The 21,322-nt window shown below is 40.8% G+C and overlaps 1 long non-coding RNA gene across 1 annotated transcript in view; it reads right to left on the reverse strand.

Annotated features, from left to right (window-relative positions):
* LOC122797760 overlaps positions 1-21,322 on the reverse strand; it is a 1,000,965-nt gene that overhangs the window by 256,147 nt on the left and 723,496 nt on the right. The window lies entirely within an intron of this gene.

A 21,322-nucleotide genomic window follows, 5' to 3' on the forward strand; every position in this document is an offset into this window, starting at 1 on the left:
AGACCTTCTGTGTTAGCCTGTACTTCACAAAAGTAGATACCAAACAGGACTGAACCCTGTGATACTCCAATTGTCACTGGTCTGAAGTCGGATTTGGATTCTGCTACTTTCACAGTGTGGGTTCTGTCAGTGAGCCAGTTGGCAACCCATCTTGTGACACAGGGATTTATACCTAGTTTAGTGAGTTTATCTATAATTCCAGAGTGGGGAATGGTGTCAAAAGCCTTGGCAAGATCTAGATAGGCTGTGTGAACCACCTTACCCTCATCTACAGCTTTGGTGACTGCTTCAAAGAAGTCTATCAGGTTTAGGAGACATGAGCTGCATTTTACAAACCCAAACTGGGTGGAGTCCAGAGTTTGGAGATTAACAATGTCTTTGTTTATAAGTTCCATGATGATACGTTCCATGGCCTTGCAGAACAGGCTCATTAGGCTAATGGGACAGTAGTTCTCGGGGTCCGTGGTGGCTCCCCCTTTGTGGAATGGGATAACCTTTGCTGTGCACTATTCAGTGGGCACAAAGCCTGAGGTGAGGGTATGATTAAACATGGTGCTTAGGTGGGGTGCCAGTTCATTCTGTAGTTCATATAGAATGCAGCCTGGGATGTTGCGGTCCCATGGATGCTGTGTTCTTGGCTTTGGAAAGTGTGGTTTTTACCTGTGCAGCCGTGATTACAGGAACTTTGCATTCTTCCAGTATAGAGATGGGTCTTTTAGGGGGTGAGAGAGGGGTAAAGTTAGCACTGAACCTATCTGCCAGGATGTTGGCAATATCAGTTGGTTCTGTATATTTAGTGCCATTGTGTTGTAACTCAGAGCAGATCTGAGTGTTGCCATTGAGATTCTTGACATAGCTATAGAATGCTTTGTGGTTGTCTTTAGAATCAATGGTGATTTTGTTTTCACAACTAGCTTTGGAGGATTTTATGAGGGATCTCAGCTTCTTACTGATGCTGACCAGGGAGTTCCTCCAATTATGGGATTTTACTCTTTTTTGCAACAGTTTCTTTCTTCTGTTGTAGAGTTTGTTTATGGCAGGGGGCCACCAGATTGGCTTCCTTTTTTTAAAGGATAGCATCTTGTTTCTGTTAGGGATAGCACGATCCATGCACTCATGTAAGTGCTTATAAAGTGCGTTAGTCTTTCTGTTTTTGTGGTAAAGAGTTCATGCTTTATCCCTTTGTTTAAGAAGTAGTCAGAAAGTCCTTCTATGTGGCACATCTCATTACTAAGGGTTTTGCATCCAGGAAGAAAGAGGTCATTGTCTCCCTTTACTCTTCCCTCATTAGGCCAATCATCGAGGACAATGCCCCATTTGGCATGTACCTCACTAGACACCTGCAACAACTGGAGAGGCTGCAAAAGTACCTCACAAAGAGGATCCTAAGCCTTAAACACTTGTCCTATATGGACAGACTCAAAAACCTCCAACTATTCTCTGTCTCATATCGCCTACTTAGAGACGATCTCTGCTTGACTTACAAAGCCATGTCTGACCCAGCTCTGTTAGAAATGCTACATCTAAAGAAATCCCAATCCCTTCACACCACATGCTCTAGAGACCTCAACCTCATTACCACAATTAACAGAACATGCTGGAGGGACAGTTTCGTAACCCAGAGACTGCCCATGCTATGGAACAGACTTCCCATACATGTCAAGCAGAGCACCTCGCTAACCCTCTTCAAGACAAATCTTGATGAGTGGATGCGAAACAGAAAATTCACCCCTGGGGATAACTCCAGAGGCTCTACTCGACAAAGGCACTGGGAACTAAGGTCATGTGGCACTATGCCAGGGTAATCCTATGGCTAGGCTTGTAAATGCCCCAGGGCCATTAGCCTAGTACACACTTATGAACCTATGAACCTAAGTTGAATAGTTTCTTTAGATAGGTAAGTTGTTTGGACTTAGCATGAACTTTTCTGATTGGAGCAATGTTATTGAGTATTTGCAGGAAGGTATTATTGAAGTACTGTACTGCAAGATCCAATTTTAGGGTTTTTAGAGGTAACCAGTCATGTTCACTTAACAGGATGTTGAATAGAGAGGGGAAAAATGTTTTTTATTGCGAACATATTGATAAGTGAACTTGTTAATAATCTGGGTACATTTTCTAATTAGATAGGTTGGGCAGTGGTCACTTAGGGAATCAGGAAGGCATCCTGTAACATAACTGTTTTTGGATTAATTTGTTAAGATCCATTCAAGTGCTTGTTGGTAACTTTGTCAATATGTGTTGGTTGGGAGATATTTTGAGTAAAGTCATATAGGTTAATAAAGTTGATAGGGGTGTTGGAGGAAAAGGAAGACCTGTCAGGATTAAAGTGACCAAGTATTATAGTTTCTTGAGAAAAAGAGGAGGAGGCCCATTCTAGGATATTTTCAATGAGTGTGAGATTGTTTGCAGGGGGAAGGTAGATGACTACTATAATAATGGATTTATGAGTGTTGATATGTAGGCATGCCGGTAATATTTCAGCTGAGGGAGGTTGTGGTGGGGTAGTGGTAAGCTGAACTAGATTTATATGGTCCTTGAACATTATAGCAATACCACCACAATGTTTGGATAGTCTAACTTGTCTGATGAGACTGTAGCCTTTTATGTGTGGCTTGAGCCAGGTTTCAGTTATTATGGCGGTGAAGATTGGGGAAAGATGGGAGAATGCTGCCAGCCCAGTCAAATAGAATTTAATACATAATTCTATCATTTGTATAAATAAATGTAAAATACAGGCTTTTATTTTTAAATGAAAGAAAACACTGTAAAATGATAACTTAAAGATTGTTGCAACATTGCCATCTGCTGTAAGGAAAATCACGCCAAGCGTTTCAAATGTTCTTTGAAATTACAATTATCTAAAAAGTGGTGGCAAAGTGGCTAGCTGAACACACTCTTTCTATTGTCTTAACTTAGGGAATAATTGTTAGAGTATACATTTGAAATGTCTTTTATTGTTGTAGTTTCCTGAGCAGGTGTTAGCTTGCCAAATAATGCAGATTGTGGCCTGGGAACTCCAGACTAAGTGTCAAAATGATGTAATGTGAATACTGGGAAAACCTAAATGTCAAAATAGTGTAATTTGGGAGGGCCTTAGCAGAGCTGTTTGTTAGTGAGTTTTAAAAACTATTGTTGAAAGAGAGACTGAAAGCATCTGTCTTGGACCATCAACCCCAGCACTGCTTATGCTCTTTGTGTATGTAAGAAGGATTATAGCACTGTGTTTTTTCTTAAGAATAGCTAAAGATTAGAAAGTTAGATTGTGTTTTTCTTTGATAACAGACCTGTCCTACTGTATTATTTTAAGTTTCTGTGTGATCTCTGAACTCTTAAATATCTCTGTGGTGTAGTAGTATTGTCTTGTGTTTTTAGTTATTTATTATTAAATATTTTAAAACCTTTACCTGTGGCTGGTTTGTGCATAGATAAAGTAAGCTCTAGAGTACATTGCATATTTATAGAGTATTGTAATAAGCCACTCTAATAAGCCTTAGACTGAATAGTCACATTACCAATTGGATAATAATATTGCACAGGAATAATTGGACACTCATTTAAGGGCCTTTGGGTAGCTGATTATTATTAGCTGGTGGTGGCAGGAATTACTACCGTATAGTCTGGGTAAAGGGGCACAGCTAGAGAATCTGTGTCAGCCTTTCCCAGGAGTGTTTGTGAAGTTGTATAAATACTTATCTCAAAGTGTGGGTGTGTGTCAGCTACCTGGGCAGGGACACAAAGCACTGGTTGGACAGAGAGTGTACTGGAGGTTAGCTTTCCAGCTAGGCTGAGATCTAGACCCTATAGCTGTGCCAATGGGGAGTCTTATTGGGGACCTGGAGAGCAAAGGAGCAACCAGCCCCAGGCTGACTGTGATCCCTGTGTGCACTTAAGGGAAATTGTACTGGCACGGTCATCAAAAGTGGTGGCAGTTGTTGGGATAAGATATCCTCACATTTCTGTTTGGCAGTGGTTGGAATAAGAGATCCTCACACAAGTGTTTGGCAGCAGTGGGATCTACTTCACATACTAATTGGCTTGTAGTGGTGTGGGTAAAGTGAATCCTGTAGCTTATGTACAGTGATCTCTGAAAGTGTTTTGTACTCTAAATCAGCCATGCAGTGTATACTCAGAGTTCAGATCACAATTGTTTTATTTCTTTTGTTAGCTTAGTTAGTCAGGGTGAGCAGGCAGCATCTCAGCACAGGAGTATGGAAAGCTGACAAGGAGCCAGCTGGTGGAGATGTGCCAGGCTAGGGGACTGGTACATGGAAACCTGACTAAGGCAGACCTGATTGCAGTTTTGGGTACAGCTGCATCAGAAAACAGCATCCAGGAGGACAATCAGACTGGCAGTGGAGATACAATATCCTCGGAGAATGGACAGCTTAAACTTTCTGCAAAGGACAATCAGACTGGCAGTGGAGATACAATATCCTCAGAGAATGGACAGCTCAACCTTTCTGCAGTGGACTTAAAAATCCAGCTGGAGCTAAAGAGACTTGAGTTGGAGGCCAGGCATTTGAAGATAGAAGCTGAAGAAAAGGAGCATCAGAGAAGCATGAGAGGGAAATACTGACTTTTTGCCAGAGTCATGGAGGTAATGGGGAAGGGAGTAACTGAACCCCAGAAGCACAATAGGTCAGTAAATTTCTTCTGCAATTTAAAGAGGGGGATAATTTTGATAGTTTCATTCACATGTTTGAAAGGGTATGCAAACAGTATAGTGTTGACCAAAGGCTCTGGGTATGGTTCCTGACCCTCTTACTCCATAGGAAAGCTGTAACTTGTATATCACATATGCCTGACTCTGTCTGTTTTGATTATACTGCTGTAAAGAAATGTTTGTTACAATGTTTTAAGCTAACACCTGAAATGTATACGAAAAAGTTTTGTGAGCATAGACGCAAGGCAGATGAAAATGTATGTGAATATGTCGCTGAACTGAACACTTATTTTCATAGCTGGGTGAGTGGATGTCAGGTCACCACTTTTGAAGGGCTGGCAGACCTTTTGGTGAGGGAACAAGCCCTTAGCACTTTGCCTGAGGACATGAGGATATGGTTACCTGGCCAGCAGGGCAGCCTTGCACAGGAAGGGGACCCCCAGTACTGCTCATGGGTCTAAAGGAACCCATGGTGGGCAGCACAGACTGCCCCAACAGAATCTGCTAGTAGCAGGGGAAGCCACTACTCCAAGTACACATCCAGGACCTACGGTGAAATGTTTTAAATGCAACCACTGGGGCCATGTGGCATACAGGTGTCCATGGAGGCAAGGTGGGAAACCAAAGGTGAGGGAGCCAGTAAGTGGGAAAGACAAAATGCCAATAGTAGGTTGTCCTGAGACAACAGGGGTATGGAACTACCATCCTGCAGATGTCCTGAGAGGGAAGGATTTGGATGAGGCAGTACTATGTACTTATGCAGTTACACGCAGTGAGGCTAGGAGACAAGCATGTGGGTCTGGTAGCCTGGGGGAGACCCACACTGACTGCATACTTGCAGCCAGGACTGCTGAGGTGGTTACTTCTGGGAGGGAGCTACTTTGTAGCAGTGAGACTGAATGTGAGCCACAGCTCCTTGTGGGTACTGATATTCCCTTGGACAGGGTGACTGCAAAGGTAGAGGTGAGTAGTCGTACCCAGGCTGACAGTGAGGCATCATTGTCAGAGGATGCCAGACTTCCAGTGGAAGGGGAGCTGGGAAGGGTTACAAGGAGGAAGTTGAGACAGGCTCAGCTCTCAGACCCTACATTGTAAGGCCTGAGGCAGGTAGCTAGGGAGGCACCTGATTCTCAAGGGAAGGGGCAATCTGTATACTGGGACAAAGGGTTACTATACAGAGAGTGGACCCCTGAGGGAGGGCTAGAAGGTGAGAATACAGCAGTTTGTAGTGCCTAGAGCCTAGCATCTGGAGCTTCTAGCCATAGCCCATGATATTCCCTTTGCAGGTCATATGGGCATAAAACTTTAAAGAGGCATATTATGCAAAACTTCTATTGGCCTGGAATTTACAGAGATGTAACAGGGTACTGCAGGACCTGTGAGCAGTGCCAAAATGTAGGCAAGGCAGGAGACAAGGTGAGAGCTCCTTTGATGCCTTTGCCTGTGATTGAGGAGCCATTTCAGAGGGTAGCTATGGATATTGTGGGTCTTTTGAGTAGTTCTAAGTTCCACAGGGAAAAAGTACATCCTAGTGGTAGTGGATTATGCTACACAATACCCTGCAGCAGTGGCTTTGTCCTCCACTGAGGCAGAGAAGGTGGCAAATACTTTCTTTGAAATTTTCAGCAGGGTAGGTTTCCCAAAAGAAATACTGACTGACCGAGGTGGCAATTTCATGTCAGACCTGCTGGCTTGTCTGTGGAAGTGCTGTGGGGTGAAGCACATGAAGACCACCCCCTACCATCCCCAGACTAATGGTCTTGTTGAGAGGTTAAACTCTACAATCAAGTCCATGTTACAGGCATTTTCAGATCAGTTTAAGAGGGAGTGGGACAAATATTTGTCCAATCTGTTGTTTGCTTACAGAGAGGTTCCCCAGGAATCCACAGGTTTTTCACCCTTTGAGTTGCTGTATGAGCATAGGGTGAGGGGACCTTTAGATTTAATTTGAGATGAGTGGGAAGGTGAATGTGAGTCTTACAAGGAGTCTGTTGTGGCATACGTCCTAAACCTCCGGACAAGGCTCAGGGAACTCATGGGCCTGGCCCAGGAGAACCTGGCAGAAGCCCAACAACAGAAAAAGGTGTAGTATGACAGAAATGCTCGAGCTAGAGAATATGCTGTGGGGCAGCAGGTAATGGTTCTCATTCCTGTCTGACACAATAAGCTGCAAGCAGCTTGGGAGGGACCCTACAAGGTGGTAAGAAAGGTAAGTGATGTTAATTACATGGTGAAAATGCTAGACAGATGGCAGGGGCACAAATTGTACCATGTTAACATTATGAAACTTTACCATGATAGGGAGGCCATTGTGCTGTGCATTTGCAGTGGATTGCAGGAGGAGTCTGAGGGAGATCTGGGGACTGATCTCCTCAGTGAGGCTTGGGCGGACACCTCAATGGAAGGGGTAGCAATATCCCAGCAGCTTTCTCCTACCCAGGTTCGAGAAATCTGAGCAGTGTTGCAGGAATTTGGGGACATGTTCACTGGAAAACCAGGGAGCACCCACCTGGTGCAGCACCAGGTTGATACAGGACCCTAAAGGCCTATTAGGCAGGTCCCTTATAGGATGTCTGAGAGAGTCAAACAGACTCTGAGGGAAGAGGTAAAGGAGATGTTGGAATTAGGGGTGATTCAACAGTCCAACAGTCCCTGGGCCTTGCCAGTGGTATTGGTGCCAAAGAAGGATGGCAGCACCAGGTTCTAGGTAGATTACAGGAAATTAAATAGTCACACAGAGTTGGATACTTACCCCATGCCTAGGACAGATGAGGCCCTAGAGCAGCTGGGTAGGGCTAAGTATCTTACAATCATTGATCTTACCAAGGGTTACTGGCAGGTGCCCTTGACTCCCAGTGCTAGAGAGAGACATCAGCCTTTGTGACTCCTTTTGGCTTGTATGAGTTCACAAAGATGCCCTTTGGGGTGAAGAATGTCACAGTGACTTTCCAGAGGCTGGTGGATAATATCCTAGTAGGAGCAGGAGGGTTTGCCCTTGCTTACCTAGATGATATTGCCATCTACAGCCATTCCTGGCCAGAGCACCTTCAGCATGTCAAGGAGGTGCTGGGCAGGCTACAGAGGGCAGGGCTGACCATTAAGTCGAGCAAATGTCAGGTGGGTATGGCAGAGGTCTCCTACCTAGGACATAGAGTGGGGAGTGGTAAGATAAGGCCAGAACCTGCCAAAGTTGAAGCTATTCAGGCATGGCCTGCACCTGTTACCAAAAAGCAGGTGAGGGCATTCTTAGGGACAGCAGGGTACTGCAGAAAGTTTGTCCCATGTTATAGTACCATAGCTGCTCCCCTCACAGACCTGATAAGGAAGACCAGGCCAGATAAGGTAGTGTGGACCCCAGCATGCGAGCAGGCATTTCAGAAGCTTAAAGAAGCTTTGGGAGGACCCCCTGTGTTAGCCAGTCCAGATTACAGCAAATAATTTGTTGTACAAGTGGATGCTTCAAACCATGGGGTGGGGGCTGTACTTAGCCAGATTTCTTCAGAGGGGAGAAGAGCACCCAGTGGTTTATCTCAGTCATAGGCTCCGAACCAGGGGGGGATGCTATGCAGCTGTAGAAAAGAAATGTCTAGCTATAGTGTGGGCACTGCAGAAACTTCAGCCTTATCTGTAGGGAAGAAAATTCACTGTAATGACAGATCACAACCCTCTAACATGGTTAAACAGAGCCAGTCAGCAAATTGCCAAGTTGTTAAGATGGAGCCTGGGGTTGCAAGCATATATGTCAGTGCAGCACCACAGTGGGAGTAACAATTCCAATGCAGATGGGCTCTCAAGACAGGGAATGGGGTGAGGTACACCCAGATAGACCTAACCCTCTCAAGCGGCATTTCTCAAGGGTCACTTGAAAAACTAGCTTGAGTTCTCTGGGGATGGGGAGATGTGAAGATTGGGGAAAGATGGGTGAAGGCTGCCAGCCTAGTCAAATAGAATTTGATACATAATTCTATCATTTGTATAAATAAATGTAAAATACAGGCTTGTGTTTTTAAATGAAAGAAAACACTTTAAAATGTGAACTTCAAGATTGTTGCAACATTGCCATCTACTGTAAGGAAAATCAAGCCAAGCATTTCAAATGTTCTTTGAAGTTACAATTATCTAAAAAGTGGTGCCAAAGTGGCTAGCCGAACGCATTCTTTCTATTGTCTTAACTTAAGGAACAATTGTTAGAGTATACATATGAAATGTATTTTATTGTTGTAGTTTCCTGAGCAGGTGTTAGCTTGCTAAATAATGCAGTTTGTGGCCTGGGAACTCCAGACTAAGTGTCAAAATGATGTAATGTGAATACTGGAAAAACCTAAATGTCAAAATGATTTAATTTGGGAGGGCCTTAACAAAGCTGTTTGTTAGTGAGTTTTAAAAACTATTGTTGAGAGGCAGACTGAGTTTTCTCTTAAGAATAGCTAAAGATTAGAAAGTTAGATTAAGTATTTTTCTTTGACATCAGACCTGTCCTACTGTATTATTTTAAGTTTCTGTGTGATCTCTGAACTTTTAGATATCTCTGTGGTGTAGTAGTATTGTCTTGTGTTTTTAATTATTTATTATTAAATATTTTAAAACCTTTACCTGTTGCTGGTTTGTGTATAGACAAAGTAAGCACTAGAGTACATTGCATATTTATAGAGTATTATAATAAGCCACTCTAATAAGCCTTAGACTGAACAGTCACATTACAAATTGGATAATAATATTGCACAGTAATAATTGGACACCCTTTTAAGGACCTTTGGGTAGCTGATAATTATTAGCTGGTGGTGGCAGGAATTACTACCATATAGTCTGGGTAAAGGGGCACAGTTAGAGAATCTGTGTCAGCCTTTCCCAGGAGTGTCTGTGAAGTTGTATAAATACTTATCTCAAAGTGTGGGTGTGTGTCAGCTACCTGGGCAGGGACACAAAGCACTGGTTGGACAGAGAGGGTACTGGAGGTTAGCTTGCCAGCTAGGCTGAGATCTGGACCCTATAGCTGTGCAAGTGGGGAGTCTTATTGGGGACCTGGAGAGCAAGGGAGCAACCAGAACCAGACTGACTGTGATCTCTGTGTGCACTTAAGGGAAATTTTACTTTACTGTGTGTATTAGTTATCCTTTCTTCTTCTATGAGACGACCTCCCTGGTGTTAGTGGTGCAGACTGAGGCTTCTTGATTGCTGATCCAGGGCACAGTCATCACAATGGCTATGTCAGGGAAGTACAGGGCCAGGGCAGCATGAAATTCCTGAACTTTGTTAAGAAGGCTTCTGAGATTGAAATGTAGTACAAGTTTGACACTGCTTCACTCACTCAAAGTTAGCACAACAAGCAGGAATTCATGATTCTCAGAAATATCCAAATAAATTATATGCTGGGTCATTTAGCTAAATAACTGACTAGCTAATAAACAGGATGCAGACTTTCAAGAAATGGACTAAGTTTTCAAAAAAGAGCTTACTAGTTGTTTCCTATTCATACCACTGCTGGTATATTGCCAATGGCACAGTAATGTGCAATATAGCATAAATGTAAAGTGATGTAATTTAGAAGTAGATTATTGATTATGAAAGACCGGTGAATAATGCATAAGACTAAACACAGTTGTAAAAACAATAAAGCTGGGTTCCCTCACCCATGGAAAATGTAGATTAATGTGAAGGTTGTGCTATCTAAACCAAAAATAAAAATGAAACAGAACCTTGATGTAGTAATATTATAGCAATAACCCACGCCTGGGTGTGGGTAATGCTAAATTTACCCACAGTTGGCGTGGTTTGGTCCCGAGGCGGACCAAACAAAGCCAACCGTAAATTTAGCATTACACCCAGAAGTGGGTTATTGCTATTATACCATGACATTATTTAAGAAAAGAAACTAATACTTTTCTTAAATAATGGCATAGTATAATGCCTGTTTACTGCCCTTCCGCAGATGTCTGGCATCTGCGGCAGTTCTGATGTACTGTGCGCGCAGTACATCAGAGCTTGGGCAAGCAACAGAAAGCAAGATCTCCGTTGCTTTTTTAGTTCGCTATGTTAAATGAGTTTAACATAGCGAGACAGTTAAAATAAGCAACGGACATCTCCGTTGCTTATTTTAAACTGTCTCGCTATGTTAAACTCATTTAACATAGCAAGACTAAAAAAGCAACGGAGATCTTGCTTTCTCCGTTTTTTTAAAACACTGTCTCGCTATGTTAAATGGGTTTAACATGGCGAGACAGCTTTAAAATAAGCAACGGAGATCTCCGTTGCTTATTTTAAGCTGTCTCGCTATGTTAAACCCATTTAACATAGCGACAGTGTTTAAAACGAAGTTATACTAATGGAAAAAAGTCCGGGCGACCGGACCTTTTTCCATTAGTATAACTCGATTTACAACGGGCATGCTGGCCAATCAGCGTGCACGTTTTGGGGGGGGTCATGGTATAATAGATGACGATACACTGCAACACTGATCTTTCACCTTCAGACATTGCTGGGATGGATCATTTTATAGGTGGCTGAGGTAACATTTCTTGAGGGACAGTTAAGAAAAAAATTCACAGATAGACATGATGTTGATCGTTGTTTTCCATAGAAAATCATCAGCAGTGCAATTTCTAAGTGCATGACAGCAATCATTCCCTTCTTTTTGATTATTTCTCCCTTCTTGACAGTGCATTCATGCAGTTGGTATATATATAAACGTTTGGGGGGTAAACATGTTTAAAGTTTTTTTTGTCTTTCTGTGTTTCAGGCATTATTTTTTTTTGCCATTTTCACTGCTGGGTTTGTGCAGTTTGATGATTTGCAGTAGAACCTCCTGTGCCTCTCACTGGTCTTCAACAATTTTGTTCAAGCCAAAGATACAGTTCTGAGTAATTAAGTATCTTAAATTATTATTCAAGGACCCAATATTGCTGAACTATTTTGGGCAAGGACACCTTGCTCAAGCTTTCATTCACTATTCCTTTCTAAACTATAAACATCAGTACCCAACTCACCTGAAGCAAGAACAGAGAAACATAAGCATTGCATAAACTTTCCTGTCAAAACTGTTACGGTTTCATCTAGCTAAAATATCCCTGGTATCTTAATTAGCTACTTAACCCTTGCATAAAATTATGTTTTTGCCTTAAGAATGCAGTATGACAGTAAACTATGTGATAATACTAGTCTCTCATAGTAGTCTGACAGAACTGCTACAACCCATTTGTACTGTATAGCTTACCTGTATCACTCAACAGTTTACAGACCATGTCCTAATGCTGTTTCATATACTTATGCTGAAAGATTTGATAGTCATATCTCATTATATGCAAATTAAATTACTAAAACTGGATTCAGAAGCACCACTACTCCCCAGCTTTGCCAGCTGAAGGATATCCTGACAACAGTGCAGACCCAGCTTATATCTGGGTTAAGCATCACTTTAGCTTTCTCTGTTTGTTTCACTCTGTATCTGTCACTCTGTCTCTGTCTGTATTCTCCTTTCCAAACATAACAACCTACTATCCAGTAGTGGCAGCAGAAGACCTGTTTTCAGTCACAGAAATTCACTCCTCTCCAACAGTCATAACTATCCTGACATCAGCCTAGCGTTAAACTAATTGAAAACAGTAATTATCATAGAGAAATGAAAAGACTGTTACACATAATGTTCTAAAAAACATAATTCAAACTGATAAGAAAATCCATGCACAGTAAGCCCTATATTTCTTTTTATTTCTCTCAGGCTTGTTTGTCTGATTCACCTATTAATTGTTTAGAAAGGTAAAATGTATTCATGCCAGTTTTAAGCACAAACATACAGTATTAAAAAAAACATACTGATATCTCTTGAACAACCAGTAAGAGTCTTTTGATTCTTTTATTCATGAGCTGAAAAATTGTATTACCAATGATTTTTTTTTTTCTGAATGTATGTATAAAGGTAATGAGGGCATCAAATATATAAAGCCAAAACTGAACAAAGGAAAAAAAGGAAATATACATAGTATGTGAATAACTATATACTTAATTGACAGTTTACTTGCCATAATTACAGACATAATATATGATTACATTTGCAGTCAAGAATTAGACCTATCAGAAACAAGAGGAACTGGGGTAGTCTAAAGTCTCTTCTTTAAAACTTTTGATTCTTTGGTGTCTGAATCTTTACCTATTGAGATCTTCTTGACTGATGTTGACACTGATGAAGAACTGGTTTGGTTAACATAGTCACTAATGATGTTGTACCCTCTCTTCCTTTGGTAGAAATGAACAGTGGAGACCAATATCAAGAGGTAGGCAGGGTAGCAGAAAACATAGATCTCATAAACAGATTCAAGGATATTTTGACATTATTGTGATGGATAATGTGTCTGAAGTCAATAATTTTCTGGGCAGTCTATTGAATGCTCTTTTGAATGATAATGACAAGTGTTTCTTGAATAAGGTTTGACCTTTATTATAATACCTGTGCAGCAGAATATGAATAGTTGAGAAATTTCTGTAGACTTTTGAATTTCATTTTGGTATCATAATAAGTTACATGAAGGTACATTGGTCTAGTGTAGATTACTTGATTTAGTTAAATTGAAGTTCCATAAATCTGAATTCACACATCCCTGTTATCCAGTTGTTAAAAAAAGTTCTAGCAAGGCGGCATGGCCAATATGGCTAACTGAGAGCAGCAACTGATGAAAGCTCTGTGACTGAAAACTTTTCTCTGACAGAAAATATAATAAAAAATTTAAATTTGGAGATACCTTTTGCTAATTTTATTCACTAATAGAGAAAATATTTATAGCTTCAAATTCTTCAAAAGCTGTAATTTTTCTGTCAGAATTTCAACTGTTTGGTTAAGAGAGAAAAGACTTCAACATGAGTCACTCAAGAAATGGTGCTCAGGATTCTTATGTTAAAAAAGACATCCAGTCACCAATATCTAATACACAGGATGTATTACTTAAAATAGATAAACTGAATACCAATATAGAAAGGTTCAAAGAAGAGACCAGAAAGAATAGGGAACATTTAGAAATTCTTATTAAACAACAAAGTACATAAATCAGCATTATGGGAGAAACTTTAAATAATCGTGAAGGAAGAATAAGTGAAGGCAAGTCTCAGACTGAATTTCTTTTAAAACAAAATAACTGACTCATAGAAAAACTTGATGATTTAGAAAATTGACTGAGATAAAATAGAATTAAAATTTATGGTATACCTGAAAAGTATGAGGGAGACAGTATAATAAATGTCTTAACTACCTGCCTATATAAAACATCAAATTTACCCAAAATGTTATCTTTTGGAATTGAAAGGGCACATAGATCCCTGACAGCATCTTTGCAGAAGGGAAAACTCACAACCAAATTCAGTTATAGTTAAGATCATGTCTAACTTAAAAAAGATCAGCATGATCCAGCCCACCTATTAAATAGTTGAACATGTAGTCAGATTTGGCAATGATTATTCCAGTAAAGTAACGAGTAAAAGAAATTTATATTTACCACTAATCAAGAAACTTAAAAAGAATAATATTAAAGGCACTTTAGTGTTTCCTGCAGAGATCAAATTATTTCTTCCTGAGGAAACCAAAATATGTAACACACTGGAGGAGGCATTCAGTTTTGTTAAGAGTAATAAAACCCTTAATAATACTGAAAAATGGAGTAGAACAGTATATCCCTGAAGAGCTAAAGTGAGACGAATTCCTGAAAAACTGCTTCTAAAACTAAAAAGACTAAAAACAAATGACTTTCTTTCTCTGATTGCAAGATGTTTATTTCCTGAAACAAAAGATTTGCCCTTTAAGTAAAAGGTTTGTACTGCATTTTAAACTTCAAAACACATGTAAGTATGTATTTATATTTTAAGCTAAAACACATGAGACGTGTGCTGTGGTACATGCATTAAATACTGAGTTATTTATTTGGTGTACTTAGGTAGGAGGTCTAATCTCACTGTGGTCAACTGGAGTGTGTGTCTAATCAGAAGAGTGTAACTGTGTATCCTACAGTCAGAATTACAGTCCCATGGAGGTGAGTATTTTAGACTTGTGCCATGGCACTTGTGTTAAATACTGAGTTCTCTAGTCACTGTGCTTAGGTAGGGGTTCTAATCTTACTGTGGTCAACTGTTGTGCATGTGTCTAATCAGAAAAGCATAACTGTGTATCCTACAGTCAGTATTACAATTCCATAGAGTACAAATATCCCCCCAAGCTTTTGGATACTACCCCCTAGGCTTTCAGATACTGGCAAAGGTCAGTGCCTCCCCCATAGTGCCTTTTTTAGGCAATGTCAAAACAACAAATTTTCCAACATAACAAAATCTAATCGAGACAAATTCATTGTCATGCTGCTTAAGGCTAAGAGTTTAAACATGAAACTGTGCTCCCTGGAAGCACTTCTCACCTTGGAGGATGTTGACATCTGTGCAGTTACCAAGACATGGTTCAAGGCCACTGAGAGCACCCCAGCCGTGCAAGAATGCAATGCCTTCTACAATTTCAGACTGCAAAATGAACATGAACAGACCAATAGTGGAGTTGTTTCCATCTTCATTAAAACCAAATACACTTCAAGACTGGTCAATCAGCACACGTCTGTCGAACTACTCTATGTCCAATTAACTATTGGTAAAGTACCACAACACATCATTGCTAGCTATAGATCCCCCACCATGAACCAGAGTAAGCACACTGCCTACCTTGATTTACTAAAAATCCCTCATCATACAGCACACCTTATTCATGGGAGATTTCAACTGTCCTTCCATAGACTGGGAGACATACATGAGCAAAAATACGCTCACCCAGAGGTTCCTGGACTTTGTTAATACAAATGCTGTGGAACAGATATCCTGCACCCCCACTAGAGGCTCTAATGTTCTCATAGCCAGTTTTAGGCACCAGCAAACCCTGCAGTCACTGGGGGCTCCCTGTTCCCTGGGGGCCCCCAACCACATCAAGTTATCATATCCTGATATTTTGTCACATGTCTGTAAAACCAACAAAAGCTAGTACAGCAGTCTTGTATACTTAATAGACCACAAGGGTAATAACTCTTATTTATATCTCCCTTAAAATTCAAAGATATTTCTGGTTGTAGTAACAGTGTTTTGTTAAGTAACAGGCATCAAAATTCCATCAAATATTTTACCACTGACATAGTGCCCCTGGCTTAGTTAAACCCTGCTTTTGGACAATTTCTCCAATAAAACTAACCACATAGCCAGCTTTAGGTCCCTGCAAAACCATGACTGCAGTGGGATCCCTTAATCATCTTTGACTGTGTGGGAGGCCCACAAAAGCTGCTGGTTGGGGAAAAATGAGGAAGAAAAAATGTATTAATTTCCTAATTATGCTCTTTAACATAAACAGGACTGAGTTATGACCCTGTTAGGATGAAGCTGGTAATGAACGTGAACATGAGCAATATAAGCACTAGAGAGATCAGCAGCCCAGAGTGACTTACCTCAGTGCAAACTTTGGATTTTAAGAAGAGCTGATGCTTCCAGTCATCAGGGATAGTTTCCCTTTCAGGTAGTTTTTTAAATAATACTAGAACGCCAGATACTATAACTCTCAATTTCTTTGCTTAAGAGTTCAGTAAAATCCCAAAAATAATAGAATAAAGGCTCAGAATCAGGAATATGTTTGAATATTACTCTAATTCACTTAAAAAGTTACTAGAATAACATATTTTACATCAACATGCATTTTTGGCCAATAAGTATAAAACTCAGATGTCTGGATTGATTGACTGTTTGTAATCTTGAATGATTTACCAGCAAATCAGACTTTTTACAAAGGATAAAGCAAATGTATGAACAAAATCAGGGAAGATCTGGGAAAGTAGGGACAGTGACAAGTATGCATTACTCCTCAATGAGATAAATCTTACCCCTTCTGCTGTTTGATGACTTCAAAACAGCAGTTACTGATCTGGTGTAGCAGTACCAGTGTTGTACAATGCATTGCTGTTTGCTGAAATAAGTACAAAACTAGTACTGCTGTGGCTTATGCATGTGTGTGAGTGTGTGTGTGTGTGTGTGTGTGTGTGTGTGTGTGTGTGTGTGTGTGTGTGTGTGTGTGTGTGTGTGTGTGTGTGTGTGTGTGTGTGTGTAAAATATCACTGACTTTTATCTGTGCATGCACCCAATAATGCAAGGACGCAGACATTATTCTTCTGTGCATCAGTAAAAAATGTACCTAACAATTATATTTTGAAAGTAAGACATAATATATATCACAGAACATTCAGACACTTACATATTCTTGGAGTCTGGTGGGCCTCACTCACCAGACTGTCTAAATGGATAATGGGGACTCCCTTAATCATCCTTAACTCTGTGGGGGCCCCCACCAAAGCTGTTGCTTGTTGGAGAAAAATGTATACATTTTCTGAATACGCTGTTAAACCAGAATGGTGTTGAGATATGACCCTTTTAGTATAAAGCTGATAATAGCCTCTGTTTACAACCACACTCATTCTAAAACCAGCCCTGCTCAAATGTGTGTGTACCGAAAGCTGCTACGGTTTATGAGGGGCTGGAGATTGTGTGGTTATTACATCAATTTTCATCACAGTCAAACCTTAGAGGTGCACACATGAAGTCATTATAGCTTGTGTTTGAGCAGAGGGCAGTGTTTCTCACAGACCTCAGAGGTGTACAAAGAAGGTTACTATAGCTTGTGTAAGAGAAGTAAACTGTCTAGGAGCAACACATTTGAATATATTACCGAAATCATTCTCACAATCATGTATTAGGCACATATACATGTGGCTGCCTTTGAGGGCTAGGGGTGAAGAACATGCTATGTATATGTATATCAGCAGTCACTTGAAATATATGACTAAGGCAATTTAAATCTCTGCTTTCATCCTAGTCTAACGCCAGAGAGATGCATAGGCAGTGACTGTCTTTTGTAGGGATTTAGGGAGGTAGGCAGTATTCCCAGATAAGACTTAAGTATTCTCACAACTACTGGCTTGTTAGTTTACTGCAAGCTACAATTTTGTCAGCTTTGAAAATTAAACGTTGGGCACAACTTACGTCTTCCTTCAAAGAAAAAAAATAAGACTGAAATTCTTTCTTTTTTCATGATTTTTGTTTAGGCCACCATTAGAGTAAAATGTTGAGAAAATGCTCTAAAATGCATCACAGACCATATGTAAATCTGTGGCTTCTTGGGCCCTGGCTTGAGTTATTTCCTAAATGGTTATTACTGGGCTGTCTTGTTCAGGAAAGGTGTGTTGAAAAGATGCAAGGAAAACTAAAGCTGAACCACAACAGTGAATTTCTTTCCTTAATCATAATTTCTGTTCAAGACATTATTGGATGAAAAGGTTGTGTTAAATGCACTTCAGAGCATATAGAAAGCTATGGCTTCTTGAAAAAGCTGAGAGTAAGACAAAATGTGAGAAACGGAAGAAAAAAGTAACATGCATGTTATGGGGAGCCCAAAAGGAGCGGGAATCAGAGGAGAGGACTGGAGGGTGGGGGGATGTTGAAATGTAGGCCCAATCATTTCACTTTAATTCCAGACCTGTACATAGATTTGTTGCAATGTATCATTGCTGCAACTAAGTGCCAGTAACTGTAACTGGCCCTTTGTTAGACAAGTCAACATAGTGATAGTGTGGTACATAGGCATGTTGTAATGTAAAAGCTTGTAGCTACAGGTCTGTCTGTGGATACTACTCCTAAAAGTTTGCAGCACAAAATAAAAGGTTGCTTAGGATGGATGGCATTGATAGGATGATACTTATACTGGAAGTGCCTAGGGCACCCCAACTTGACATTTGCTGGGGGCCCCCAAAATGCTCACACCAGCCCTGAATGTTCTGGACATAGTACTCACCAACATGGGGGGTCACTCTACATCCTTATGTATGATGCCCTCCCTGGCTAAGTCAGACCACAAATCAGTCTTGTTGGAAATAACTACTGGAACTGATACCCCACACAGGAACAAAAATTATAAAAAAAAAATTCACCAAAGCTAACTACATCATACTAAGAGATGGTATAAAAAGCTACATACCACCCACAAATGCAGATACCAGTGATGACTATGCAGAAGCATATGCAAATTCCTGTACAAACACTTAAGCGACTGCATAAACTCTGCTGTACCTGTCTGGATCAAAACCAGGTCTTCCCTTATCAACAAACCACCATGATGGAGTCAAATATAAACAGATTATATAACAAGAAGAAGAAACTGCTGTCCAAAAGCAAGAGGGATATCACTCTGCATAGGAAGAGTTTTCTCGTAAGCCTAAACAGGAAAATCAGAAATCTTGTGAAGTCTTCTATAGCAAATTACAAAACTAAAATCACATCCCTAGCCAAGCATAATCATAAGGCATTCTTTAACTATGACCAAAGTCTAAAAGGGAATGCCCATCTATGTGCAGAACTGGATGTAGATGTGATCATTCATACTACACTGAAAGATATTGCCAATGGCTCATAGGTTCATAGGTTCATAGGATGATACTAGGCTGTTGGCCAGGAGGCCCTTATAAGCCTAGTCAAGAATTTTGCCCATGTTCCCTCAAAGTCAGCACCTGTTTCCCCTGTCCAGCAGGGACACAGGTGGGATCCCAAGGGTATATTTTCTGTTTCCCATCTAGTCATCCAGGTTCCTCTTAAAGAGGGCTAGAGAGGTACTCTGCTTGACATGGAGAGGGAGTTTATTCCACAGATGGGGGGAGTCTTTGGGACACAAATCTTTCCCACCAACAAGTTTTATTAATGTCACAGACCAGCTGACAGACTCAACACAAACTTCACCCCCTATCCACACCTACCATATCCCAAGGCATACCTGACATGAGCCCTCTGACCAGTATCTCTAGAGAACAGGTAATCTCTGCACTCACTAAGGCCAAAAACATGGCCTCAATGGAACCAGATAATATCCCAGATTGTTTACTAAACAATCTAACACAAAACCTAGCAGACCCACTTAGTGTTCTCTTTAATCATAGCTTGGGAACTGACTATGCTCCTGCAGAATGGAGAACAGCAACAGTAATCCTCCTGCACAAATGGGGGCCATCAACTGACCCTGAGAACTACAGACCCATAAGTCTAACCAACCTCATCTGCAAGATCATGGAAAGAATTATCATGGACCTTATCAACAAGGACATAGGCAACCTCCAGATGCTGGACCCAACCCAATTTGACTTTGTTAAGAGTAGATCATGCTTATTAAACCTGGTAGATTTCTTTGAGAATGTCATCAAAGCCATGGAAGATGGTAAGACAGTGCACACAGCCTATCTCGACCTTGCCAAGGCTTGCAACACAATTCCCCACTCTGGCATCATTGAGAAGCTCTCCCAGACAGGGATTAACACTTACATTACTAGATGGGTAACCAAGTAGCTCACTGACAGAACACCCTCTGTTAAAATTGGTGACTCCACCTCCACTAGTAGACCCATCACCAGCGGAGTACCACAGGAGTCTGTGCTGGGCCCCTTACTGTTTGGCATCTATTTCTCAGACATCCAGGCTAAAGTAGATGGCCTTTGGCTCACCAAGTTTGCTGATGATTACAAACAGGGAGCAATCACTGAGTCCCCCAATGACATCAACATATTACAGGAGGGGCTAACACAAACAAATGATTGGTGCCAAAGCCATGGCCTTAAACTAAATGTAAAAAAATGGATTATTATTCCCTTTGGCAAAATAGAACTCCCTGCAAATTGCAATATTAACAACACCCTCCTGAGTTCCAACCCAGTGGTGTGAGACTTGGGAACACAGGTTGACAGAAATCTGAATTTTGACCACTAAGGTTCCACAGTGGTAAGTAAAGCCTTCTATGTAGTGCACCTCACAAACAAAGGCATAGCATCCAGGTCAAGGGATGTTATAACTCCACTGTACTTGACCTCATCAGAGCACTAACAGAGTATAATGCACCCTTTAATATGTGCCTCACCAGACACCTGCAGCAGCTGGAAAGACCTCAGAGGTTTCTCACTAAGAAAATACAGGGACTTCAAACCATGACCTATATAGACATGCTAAAAGCCCTTTCACTTTACTCTGTATCTTATAGACTGCTGAGAGATGACTTGTGCCTAGCCTATAAGGCAATCTCCAACCCTGCCCTAATGGAATGCTGCACGTCCACAAGTAAAATGGCTCAAGAGTCACTCGCTCTAGGGATCTCAACCTAGCTTGTGACATTAACAGATCATGTTGAAGAGACAAATATGTCTCCCAGTGACTGCCACTTCTCTGGAATAGATTCATGTAAAACAAAGCTCCTCACTGACCCTATTCAAATGCAACCTAGATAATTGGATGGAAGTCCACAAATTCATCCCTGGAGTGGCACCTATATCTGTCATGAACAGGGGTACCCAGTGTTGATCACAGACCTGCTCTGTTCATAAATTCATTCTATGAACTACCCAAAAAAGAACAGATGGGGATACTTGGGATTAACATAGCTATGCTTGTAAAGGCTCTAAGGCCAGTAGACTAGTAGCCTCCTATGAACCTATGAATCTATGAACAATTTTCATGATGAGGAATATAAATTGTTAGTTTTTGCTGTTTTCCTATATTTACAGTGAAGAACTTGATATATGTCATTTAACTAAACTTATAAGTGTGTTTATGAATGTTAAACAAATACTTTCTGTAAGA

The sequence above is a fragment of the Protopterus annectens genome, chromosome 1.part0, assembly GCF_019279795.1.
Source record: "Protopterus annectens isolate FY-2018-M chromosome 1.part0, PAN1.0, whole genome shotgun sequence".
In the NCBI taxonomy this organism is placed as follows: domain Eukaryota; kingdom Metazoa; phylum Chordata; order Ceratodontiformes; family Protopteridae; genus Protopterus; species Protopterus annectens.